The following is a 12,760-nucleotide window of genomic DNA, read 5'->3' as shown; positions in this document are numbered from 1 at the left end:
TACACACAGACACACGCACGCACACACACACGCATATACACACACACACGCACACACACACAGACACATGCATATACACACACCCACATACACACACACACACACACACACACATATACACACACACGCACACACACATGCACGCACACACACATGTGCACACATAAACACAGGCACGCATACACACAAGCACACACGCACACACAGGCACACATGCACACACACACACACATGTACGCAGAAACACACACACACATATGCGCGCACACACACACGCGCACACACACCTTACTCACTCTTTCATTGCCGAGTTATCCCTTAAAGGGGCAATGCCTCTTTTTTGTTCTACTGTACGCCCAAGGTTAAGACATAGCAAACACTACAGATACCATTTTAGGTATGCAGGTTCAGAGCTATACCTCTGTCTGTCTGCATCTCCCCTCTGTTTCTTTGTCTCTCTATGCTCTCACACACAGCTAAGGCAGATTAAGACCTCTGCAGGAGCCTTTTGTAATCTGCATTCATTCAAATTTGCCTAATACCACAACATTCATTTAATCAGACATGGACCCAGGCCAAAGTCTTTTCAAGCTTAAATACGGACACCTTCTAACGCCTCCATATGCCCCCAAGCGGCATCTATGAAGGCTGTTGGAAAAATGTTTAGTGAAGGACAAGATTGAAGGTTTTTAATAAATGCCAATATGTTAGAGCCCAAACAGGGGTTGCCTCAGTCAAGAAGATCAGTAAGGAAGTCAACTTTCAGTTTCAATAGAAGTGCATTTGCAGCTCCTCAGAAAACACTGCCCCAAGCAAGTGTTTCCTTGAACGATAATTGCCAGCATTGTAAAATAAATGGTGCTAAACTGTGATACAGTCACCGGTTTATCCTGTCAGCATCCGTCTATTAACCCTATAAGGTGTGAGGTCATAAACATGTTCTTACCTGAACATTCTACAGCTGATGTAAACACCACTACTGCTCTAGTTCTAGAACACTGACTTAGAATTCAGATTCCAAAAAACCGACAACTCAAAGGGTTAACAAGCTGCCGGTCCTGGAAATGACATGCTGCACCACGTCAGCAGAACCGTGGCTGTGCTCCGTCACCGAGACCAGGCCGACGTTTCCAGCACACGACACACCTACATCGCCTGTACAGTGTGTGCCCCGCATCTTATCACACAGTACATCGCCGTCCTGTCACAGCCCATGAAACCTTAAGGGGTCCCCTGAGCGTCTATTCTGGGAATACGAAAGGCATTAGCGACTCATAACGCGCGTCCAAATAAAACACGGGGGAGTTTTAGCATCTGGAGTCATCCTCACGTCGCTCATAAGCGCACATCTCTTAAAAGCCGTCGGCTCGTAATCGGGAGGTATTGGGAGGATGAGCTGTTTAACGAGGCGGCGTAAAAGTGTCATATGGTTCAAACTTGCGAGCTGCGTTCAAACCCCTTGTGAGCTGTGTTCAAACCCCTCCGTCAGCTCTGACCCCAAGGAACGCAGAAAAACATGTTGCTCTCATTCCATCACCATGGCAGAACAACAACTTTAGCCATTAATAACATATTTGATGAACAATGGAGAGGGAAATTAAAAACTGTCAGGGTAACGTATGTGAACGTCTGCAAATGTTCTTCGTACCAACAGTTTAGAAAATGGATTGACAACAAGCTCTTTTGCAGCACTTCAGAAGAGCTCCCACCAGAACAGTTGATGGAAAAAGAAAGGTATTTGTATAGTTGGATGTGTACAGCGGATCAAAATGTTGTTTAATATAAAGCAGGTTTTTGGGATAGGCCCAAAAATAATATTTCCATTCAAATCTGGATAAATGCATGGGTCATCTTAGTTCACATGGTCAGAGGAACAAGCAGTACGGTATTGAGCTTAAGATGCTACCCATCAGATTGCATCCATACTTGTCTTATTCGGTGGCAGTGGACGCATAGGGACGGGCATGGAAACAGCGCATGCGTAACAACATTGAAATCAAAGCGCGGAGGGTGTCTCGGTGGCGCAGCCTGTAGAGCACTGACCGCATGCTCATTGCGAGCCGCGACGTCGGCAGTTCGAATCCGACCGTCTGACAATTTGTCGCATGTCTTCCCCTCTCTCTCGCCCCCATTCTTCCTGTCTCTCTATACTATATACTGTCCAATAAAGCTGAAAAAGGCCTAAAAAATATCTTTAATAAAAAGGAAATTAAAGCGCGGATGGAAAGAATTAAGGTTAAGAATGTCCGCGGTACACATAAGTAGTATTGTTTTTTTCAAAATCATTTTTTGTTCCCCTTTTCAGCACATAAGACAGCTTTGAGGAAAGAGAGAGAGAGAGAGAGAGAGAGAGAGCGCGCCTGCCCCCGTTAATGAATAGGAGGCACTGGTTTTTTTTTATATTGTTATTCATTTATCCACGGCGGCGGCATTTAGAATTTCCAGCCCTGGGTGCCAGCTTAGCCGAGAGGAGCGCCCGTTCCTTCTCTTTGTGTTCGGGGTGGGCCGTGGGCGCAGCGGAGAGGATGCCATGCGCGTCGCTGCGCCGGGCGGGGATCCCACGCACACGGGCGCCGCACCGCGTCGGCGACGGCCAGTCACGCGGCATGTGGCAGACACCCAGTCCCGCCGCCCACGCCCCGCAAGAATCCCGCTTTTCATAACGGACACGAGGGAGGCCCGTAATCTCCGATAACATCTCAGGATGTCTGTCTTCTGCGTTAACGCACACTTACGCGTGCGCGCGAGTGCGTGCGCGCTTGTGTCACGCGGATTATATAGCGCTGTGTGGCATTGCCAGCTTTGAGAAACATTTTCTGGGAAAAAAAACAATCGGCTCTAAATGGAATTGGTTGTGGAGGTATTCAGGGGAGTGCGCGTTACACAATAACACGAGGATGGCTCCGAGAATGACCCTTGTGATAAATCAACAGATGCCAGATGTTAGATGCCATTATTCACAGGCAAGTACAGAGCTTCGCGAAAACAAAGACAACTTATCCTGCCTGCAGAGGAGACGCGTTGCACGCTTCCGGAATCTGTAAGAATTTAACCTCCAGCCATTACAGCAGAGGAAAACTGGGCGCATGGGGAGTGGGGGAGGCTGCTCCGGTGTACAGCCAAAATAATTATCATTTTCCCTTCATTTGTTCCTGGAGTCTTGTTGTTTTTGTTACAAGGTCGCACACACCCTCGCCACGTAGGAGGATTGGAGAGAGGGACTTTGAAGAAAGCCATATTCATGGCCTGTACGGGGCCTAATCCTGCTAATCACATTTGTGCTGAAGTGTCAGAAGCACTCGATGTAAACAAGGCAGATAGGCCAAGCCTGTAACTACCATGCCATGACAACTAAAACCTGGGGAACTACAGTACCGAAACAAATATAAATTGAATCCTAGATTAAGGTATAAAATACAAGGGGCGATACACTTTTCGCCATTGCCCTGCTGAATACAAATTGGAACAGAGTCGCAGTGTCAAGGAAACGGTTAAAATGAGCAACCAGATCATGCGAAGATAAGAAGAAAGTCATCACGATCGCGCTGCAGTTGCCCCGGGGTTGTATGTAGCTACATAGAGGCCACATATACAGTGCAGTCTGTAAGTATTTTGACAGTGACAGAATTTATCTTGTCTTGGCTCTGCACTCAGGTACAATGGCTTTGAAATGAAATGAGAAATGAATGTGAGGTTAAGGTGTGGACTGTCAGCTTTAATTTGAGGGAAATTAGATCCATATTGGGTGACGCGGGGATGAATTACATCCTTTTATCGTACAGAGGTATACTGTGCATACACACTGTCCATGATATCCTTCATGTTTTTGAGGGAGTGTGTATGTTTATATCGTATTCAGGAGAAAATATTGTACTTGTAACATGTGATGTATTGCTTGCATCATCAGATTCTTATTGGCTCATCATTCACATTTTCAATGATGTAGGCAAAAAAAAGCCATCTGACAAAAGCACAAGGCTATCTTGGAGGCAAACCATTTGTATCCTTCCACATTATAGTGCCAGTGTGTTTTATTTAGTCATTTGAAGGGGTCACAGATCATACCATCATCTGGAGTCTATGTTTTTAATTTTCTAAGTCCCTGACTTTCATTCACATTCGATTATACATTTCTGCATATGAATGACAAACACACAAAAAGGCAAAGGCAGCTGAATATCTACAGACCCTATAGGAGAGTTTCCCTGGTTTGTGCTCTCAACAAACTCATTTATTGTGGTGGTACAAGCTTGCTACATATGCTATCATATTCCACGGTTTGCAGCTTAAGTGTTCTCTCACATATCTGGGGCATGAAACACACGAGAGGAAGCAGTCTGATAGACGCAAATAATTTCAGACATTTAGCAGACACTCCTAACGCTATCCAGAGTGACTTAAAGAGCTCTCGTTTTACCGTGGTATCCATTTACACAGTTGGATATATTCCGAAGCAATAAAAGCTAAGTATCTTGCTCAAGGGTACAACGGCTATGCCCCACCTGAAAAATGAACATTCCCGCTTCAGAGCAGTAAACCCGGTTTCTCAACCACCATGCTCCAGCGCACCGCACAACTTTCCGCAAAAACCCCCTAATGAAATTACACAGCTGGACAGCTCTGGCTATGGGTTAAACAAATGTTTGTGTGCATTGTACTGTAGCAGGTAATATAGCAAACACTCCTGTACATCCCTGGGAATTCTTTAGAGAAACATATTACTAACCACAACTTACTGTACAATCAGATGGTCATGACTATGAGCCAATAAACAATTCAGGTGGTTCTATGAATCTTGTGCTGACAAATCAGCATACTGTATCTGTCTGCTGCATGTTTGCAGACCTGGGTGAAATATGTAACTGTTTTGGATTCAAATACTTTTCTACGCTTTACTGAGCTGGCCTGGTGTATTGGAAGCCCCCCGCATTCTGGTCCTCTTGGTTGGCTCAATTGCGGCAGGCAAGATCAATCAAGCACAGAAAAGTATTTGAATCCAAAACAGTTACATATTTCACCCACGTATTTAATTTATTTAGCCCAGGTATGCATGCTTGGAAACTTTAATTGATCGAGATTAGGTTTCCTGATAGCAATACTGCTAAGAGTGCCAATCTAATAATAAAAGCAATGCATAAACCGGGGTTCTGGCATTTATGCGTGTGACTGCTGGTCTAGATCACACGATAGACCCATCTACAGACTTCGCTCATCCGCTTCAGACAATGGAAAAAAACACGAGGAGTTGCGCTACTGTGTTTGAAGCACAGCTGTAACCCAGCACTAGTGCAGGACATCTGGCCGCCAGTCGACATCAGAGGCCGCGCTGAGACCACGGAGACAGGTGGCCCGGTAATCCGGCCGCTCCACCCGGGCGTGCGCCGATAGGCTCTTGTGCGACGGAACGTGCCTCGCCCCGGAGGGACGCGATGTTCCCATCGCCGTGCGCCAAAATTCCGGCTTCCTCCGCGGCGACAGGGCTGCATTTTAACGCGCACGTCAGAATGGTATTCACCTTTAGGCTGCGTCAGAGACAGAACCTGACACCAGCCACTTCATCATTCCTCCGGCCACATTCATCACGAGCCTGCAAACGCGCTTAAAAAAAGAATTAAAGGAGAAATTCTCTCCGTGCGCTGTAAAGAGCCGCCGAGAAATGAAATTATCATTAATTTAACAAGGCCTTGGTCGGGGAGTCGAAAGACGCCATTGGAAACTGGACTGGTCAGCCGATCACAGGAAACACAGGGATTTGGTCATAATTACATAATAATTAGCGTTCATACTACTATGTCACTTATTTGCCCAATTTAAACATATAGTACAATTATACCACGTCCACATGTCCTGTTCATTGCTGACAATATATTATTTTTCATTTCACAATAGACAGTATTACATTATCTCCAATCACACATCAAAGTGTGGTTGGGAGCACAACCGCCACACCCCTGCAGAACCTTTAATTTGTTAGGCCACGATACTGCTCTCACAAAGAGTTTCGTAATTTTTCCTGTGATTGCCAGATACATTTTTTGGGAATGCCCGTAACCACAAAATGGTGAAACGCGGTTTCTTCATTTCCTGAGCACAGCGTACATACAGCTCATATAACCTTTCACCATGAAAAAGAAAATACAATAAATGTAATAACAATCAACAGCTTTAATTTTATCATCATTAGCAAAATTAGCATGTCAATATATTCTGGTTCTACAGCTGTTTCAATGGAAATATGTTATATATAAAGTACACTACAGTACACCACTACACTATACAGTATATACAAGACAATATTATTACATGAGATAAATGATATATGGTAGGTCACTCTATGTTCAAAATGAGAAAAGCTCTGTGAGCAAGCTTCTTAGCCTGGATATGAATCTCAGCTTGGATATAAATAATGACACTGGAAAATATCCCTTTTTTGGGTTTGATTATTCCTTGGAAGCAAAGTAGAATATTTCGGCTGAGTCACACTGCTGCATCTGGATACAGTGCTCATTCATATCCATAACAGAGCCGTGAATCTCCGCAGCATACGCACGGAAACCCCCGACTCGGGCGACGTGGCCTGAAGCTCCCGGAACACATTCCGGTGTTCCCGTTAAGAACGGGAATGAGCCGCCTGCCACTGCTCACAGCTCAATCTCTCTGCTGGGCGCAGCGGCGCACAAAACGGCTGATTTCGTCCCTGTTACACGCCCATTCCCGAATTCACCTGATCTGCTGTCTATCCGATTATCGGACATGTTCGGATGAACCTCCAACACGTGCTTGATTGATCAGACCAGTCAATAACGTGTTATTGCCTTTCACTCATACTGTACGATCTGTCTGAGGTCTGGATCAATGGGTACCTCACTCCATAAGAGGCCAATGGCTCCCAATAGGCGCATTTCACAGCTACAATGAGGCTAGCCAGGTCGGGACTTACTTCAGCTGGCCCAATGAAGGGATTAGTAGGGTCAAAAGGCGTGGGCCTGAGAAACTGCTATTGCTCAACAGACAGTGTATTGCCACATCTTGGCCATCTTAGCGTAGCTGCAGCTAATCACATGGGGGCAAGACCACTGTGCTGCCAAACACCCTCCTGGTGGTTCATACTGCAATAGGCACACATATTTCTTAGATGATTGAAAGGATTGTTTGTGCTTATTTCGCACTGTGGATATATATATATATATATATATTTTTTTTTAGCTTATTTCAAATGAAATGTTTATGTGTTCCAGGGCTGTTATTTATTGGCCAAGTGCCAAAGAATGAGAAAAAAGGTATGGGGGGAAAAAAGGGAACAGAAGATTACAGCTGTCCAGGATCTTATTGGGAATCCACGAGTCTATATATTACAGGTGAGCAAAGGTGTCGGAAACAGGCGGGGGTCATTCAATGGGCCAATGCCCACCACCACACTTTTGCTTTTAACGTCAGCAAGTCTGTCAATTGTGTGCAATAAATAAAATGTTATGCTTCTGAGCAAATTGCGTTGCTAGGAATGTATGGGCTGATGAAGACTGCAGACTGTAGACCAGAATGATGGTAAGAAGCTATTCTTAAGCTATTATGGCTGACACAGCGATAAATCCAACAGCAGTCATCTGCTATACACTGTATAGTTGAATTTCCCCAAGAGGTAAAATCATATACATACAATAACCTTATTTTTTTTCTATAGGCAAAGCCAACCACGTTGCAATAATACTTTTGTCAGAAAACTGTTAAATGAGGAGGCATGCAAAGCATTTTCTTTCTAGAAGCCTTTCTTCCAGTTGCAGTACTTACAAAATGTCCATTTAAAATAGTACTATAACCTCCCCTTACCCCATTACATTGCTTACCTGTGGGGCAGCTATTAGCAATCAGTAAAGGATGGTGAAATTATCAAGATATACAGATATATAAACCATGGCTAAAAGCTGATCTAATAACTTCCAGGGCTAATTGACGGTTAAGTGCAATCACGCAGACCACACTTCCTACCCCTATTGGCTTCTAAATGGAAGCATTCTTCCTCGCTCGTCTGGAAGAGGGGGGACTGTAGGAGGGTAATTACCTCGTGTTTCCATGGCTGAGTTCATTACGCTAACAGCTCGGCCCACACGCGGCATTCTTCTGACCCGCTGCAATTTGTTTTCGTATTTATTAGCCTGTCAGTGGCCGATCCCGGTTCCAGGAGCCGGTCTGAGCGGAGAAGGTCAACGCAGTCCTTCTGTAGCGGTCCTGTCTCCTGACACAAGCCGCCTTTGTGATACACTAAACTCGCGCGCGAGGACACGACGAGTAGCAAACAGACGCGGAACGGCAGATTTGAATCTTGCACCAGTCACGATCAGACATACAGCACTTGCCGTTTGGATTTCGGGTTCAGGGAAAACCGTAGGGAGATCTGACACATAAAAAGGACTACTTTAGAAGTGGCTGAAAATGTATTTGAAAAAATATCCGAAGACCTTTTATCAGAAGACCTTTCAGCTGTAGCGTGCTTATCCATAATTTGGGCTCAGTTTGACACTCCATCTGATCAAAAACCTTTAACTTCTTTCCTGACAGAAGGGTTGTGCATACGCATGCATACTTCTAGGCAGGCTACACTCAGTTATCTGGCATCAGTGACACAGTCATAAAATACTGTTTAAACTAACAACGGAAAGCTGCTCAAACCACCAGGCGAAGCTGAATGGAAGATTGGCCATGGCATTTTCACAGGAAAAATATGTGAATGTGGGTGGGCAGGCGTCACAGAGAAGAGAACGGGGGAATATGAATTTGATGATTTGAAAAGTGACCAAAATCCTGCCCTGCTTTGAAGCTCAGTAGATTCTTCCACAGTATTTATCACTGAAGTACAACATGGCAGTGACAGCTGGGTCTACGCCCGTCTGTCTGGACGTTTTGCCTGTCTGTCTCTTACCCGCTCCCTTCCTCTCTCTTTCTTTCTTTCTCTTCCTCTCTTTCTGGTGTTTTTCCTGTGTTTCCCCGGTCTTTTGAAATCCGTGTCACGTGCACGTGTAACTTCGTAAACGATTGTAAAGTCGACTTCAAGACGGGCTGCTCTGCGTTACGCGTCTTTGATCGCGCGCATAACGGAGAAGAATGCGTTTGACAAAAATCCCACTTCAGTTCTCGCGCGGGGCTTCAATAAGGTCGTGGCGAAATATGCTCTAAGCTGGCTCTAGTGCTTTCAATTCTGTTTGCAATGGAGCGCGCTGAAACATAAGCCTGCATGAAAGGGCAGAATGCTTTTACCCCAGAATGTCTGTGTCCAGCCAGGCACTTACAAACCCCACAGAAGCACTCTGTGATTATACTTATGAGAAAACCATAGGAAAGATGGTAAACTATTATCAGATCAGATACAAATGGCCTCAATGTTACATTATCTAACAAACAAAAAAAATCTGACCTTTAGAAAACATTTTTTGAAGAGGAAAGGCAAATTTTCAAAGGGTACTTGCAGGTTCAAGCCTCTGCATGCCCGGAACAGAGTTGACTGGAATTTAAAGTAATGTTGCATAAGAATAGGCAATAAAATAAAGTTTTGTGGAGCTCTTATATAGTATGTCAGAATACTATAGACAAGACAAAGTATGCACGCAAATACTGTATGTATCACTGAGTCTACTTTAGTCCTTCAAGGTGTAAAATCACAAATATGTGATTCAATCACTACTGGGAATTGAAAGCAATTGGGTTCTAGAACATTAACTTGGAGAAGAAGAAAAACCCTACCCTAGGGTTAAGAGGACATGCATTCACTAGCAATTAGATAATAAGGGGAAAACCCCTCATGGGTTTTAATAGAAGGTTTTGAAATTACAATTTTACAATAAAAAAAAAATATTTTGTGCAGATACTTTCAGGGCCTTTTCACAAGATGGGGCCATCTGCTGTTCAGGCAGGCCAATGTGACGTAATGCTTCACTGTGACTGACTGAGGCCCAAGGGCTTAACTTCAGTTTGAATACTTGGGGGGGGGGGGTTGAAATGCTTCGACCGGGGATCTGGTGGCATGGCCCCCTTGGGGAAGAGTTTATTTATTTATTTATTTATTTCAAAAGAACAGCTGTGAAATGATGATTTCTGCCAAATCAAATGATGATTTCTAAAGGGATCAGTGATATCCCACTGATCACCACATCCCTATGACATGAAATGCCCATCTTTATTATATGAAATCATTTTTCTCATCATCATGCTATATAATTGGGGTGGAGGGGGGGGGGGTTATTGAGGCTGTTTTGGATTATGGTGGGTGGGGGGGTTGTAATGCTCACATTCCCCTAAAAATGACACCCTTGCTAAGGCGTCACTCCCAAAAAAGGAGACCAAGGCCTTCTCCTGCCTTCTAGCGTGGCCAGTGGAGGGTATCCGAGCATTTCTGCACTGACCATCAGCGTGCGTAAACGGCTTTGAAAGGAGACACGAGTCCACGGCTCTCCTGAATGCATTAACGCGACTTAATGGAATAGACGGCTCCATGAGATCTCCCCATCCATTATCTCCGGCCGGGTATTACAAGCAGAGATGGACTGTCTTATTGCACTGACCTTTCAGAAATCATCTGCTCCATACTGTGCCAGCCCGGACGCCCCGTCGAGTTCCACAGCACATCAATCACGGCCGTTATTCTGCTCCTAGGGCCTGTACTGGCCCTCGACCGCTATCTCCGTTCAGCATCCATGATCTCGTTCTGCGTCTAATAGGGATTACATCCCTAGTTCTTTTGAAATGTAATCAAATTAATCTGTTTTTTAGCAAGCAAAGCTGAAAACATCCAATGTGGATGATCCACACAGTCTCCATAGAGTAGAAGCTAACAATGAAAACATGCTTTCCTTGGCTTGGTTTGGGTTCAGCGGGATGAAGCATCGAACATGTTTTCTCTTTGGTCGGCACTCAGGTGCATCTATAAGGGGGAGGACTCAGAAATTGCAGCCTGCAGAGAAATTGCAACATCAATTTTCCTTCAATATTTTTGGGTGAGGCGGCACGGATGGTGCCTTTCGCCCAGTGTATGCTGGGATAGGTCCCAGCCCCCCTGTGACCCTGTTCACAATAAGCAGGTTAAGATAATGGATGGATGGATGGATGGATGGATGGATGGATTTTTGGGTGATGCTCTATGGTCTCATGTTGATGACGGCCAAACCCACCACAGTGGTGACCGCCTGCACAGCAGCAATATGCCCTGTGAGAAAAAAGGTGAAAAGGGGATTTATGCAGTCAAAACACAGAGAAATAGCCTACTTACTGGTGAAAGGCTAATCGCCCGCTAATCGCTGCCAATTGCTCAAACACTGACTGCACCTTTTGTTTAGCGGCAGAGAAAGTGCTTTTCAGTCTGCATGTCGGAGTGTGAACAGGGCTGAGTCAGGACATTCCCAGTAGAAATGGAGAGTCACAGGAACGCCACACACATACAGACACACTCACATACACATACACATACACAAACACAAACACAAACACAAACACAAACACACACACACCCATGCACACACACACATGAATATATACACATACACACACACACACACACCCATGCACATGCACATACACACACACATGAATATACACACACACACATACACAAACACATACACACACATGCACACCCATGCAGATACACACACACAAATGAATATGCACCCACACACACACACACACACACACACACACACACACACACACAGGTCCCCACATTCACAGGATTGACTGAGTGAGTGAAAAGGCTATGTCTGACCCTCAGTACCCCTGCGTTTGCATAATGAGTATGCATTTAGATAATGGACACCCAATTCAGCAACTACTTGAGAAGTCAAAGAGTTAGCCAGCCCATAGCATGGTTTCCTTTTCTACACATCAGCAAAACCTCTGGCTGGGTAGTGTAGTTCTTTGAAATGACTCATCTAAAAAATATGCTGTAGATGGTCAATGAAGAATTGATTCCTGTCAGGCTAGTTTGATATAGAATGGGCTACCTTAAAAATAGAACACACTGTTTTTCATCCGAGAAACACTTCAGCGTGTAGTCCAACAAATTCACCTACCCGGGTAGGAACATTTATAAAGATGGACTTTCCAATTATAAATTTGTTCGGCAACCTGTCATTAAAACAGCAGCACCCATTTGTCCTGTGCTCTTAATTATTATCGTGACAGGTCTTAATGGATAATTGTTTTGGACAAGCACTATCACAAAAACAAGAGGAACTGATAGTTCTGTACCTAATTGGTTTTCCACTTTGTTTGCTTAGTGTCCTTCCATAGCCCGGGCAAAATTACACACAACGGAAATAATGAACCCTCAGGTCCATTAAGTGAGATTGCGGGGCATCATCTGGCCATTAATCTCCCACTTACAGCTGCAGCTGGCTAGAAAACGGAAGAGAGAGACGACATGACATCATTATTTCTATTTTCCCCGCACTCGTATTGAATCCAAGTTCAAGAGGGCTTTGACACCTCATTGCGATTGCGTGTTAATTATGCTGATTCACACGGTACAGCAACACTACACCTTTGTTTTAGGCATGAATGTTTCATTATATATGCAGGCTTACATATGTAGACTATTGATATCGTATGCATTGTATTGTATATGCACAATGGGATATATGGAATCCAGTGCAAAGAAAACCAGTGGAAAAGTGAACAAATCTTTTTCTCTCCCATTTTCTCTTCTTGTCCTAGTCAATAATTTGAATAATACTGATTCAGTTTGGAATATGATAAATATTTGCCATCGCGATAA

The sequence above is a fragment of the Conger conger genome, chromosome 4, assembly GCF_963514075.1.
Source record: "Conger conger chromosome 4, fConCon1.1, whole genome shotgun sequence".
Lineage (NCBI taxonomy): Eukaryota > Metazoa > Chordata > Actinopteri > Anguilliformes > Congridae > Conger > Conger conger.
Note: the sequence above shows the minus strand (reverse complement) of the source record.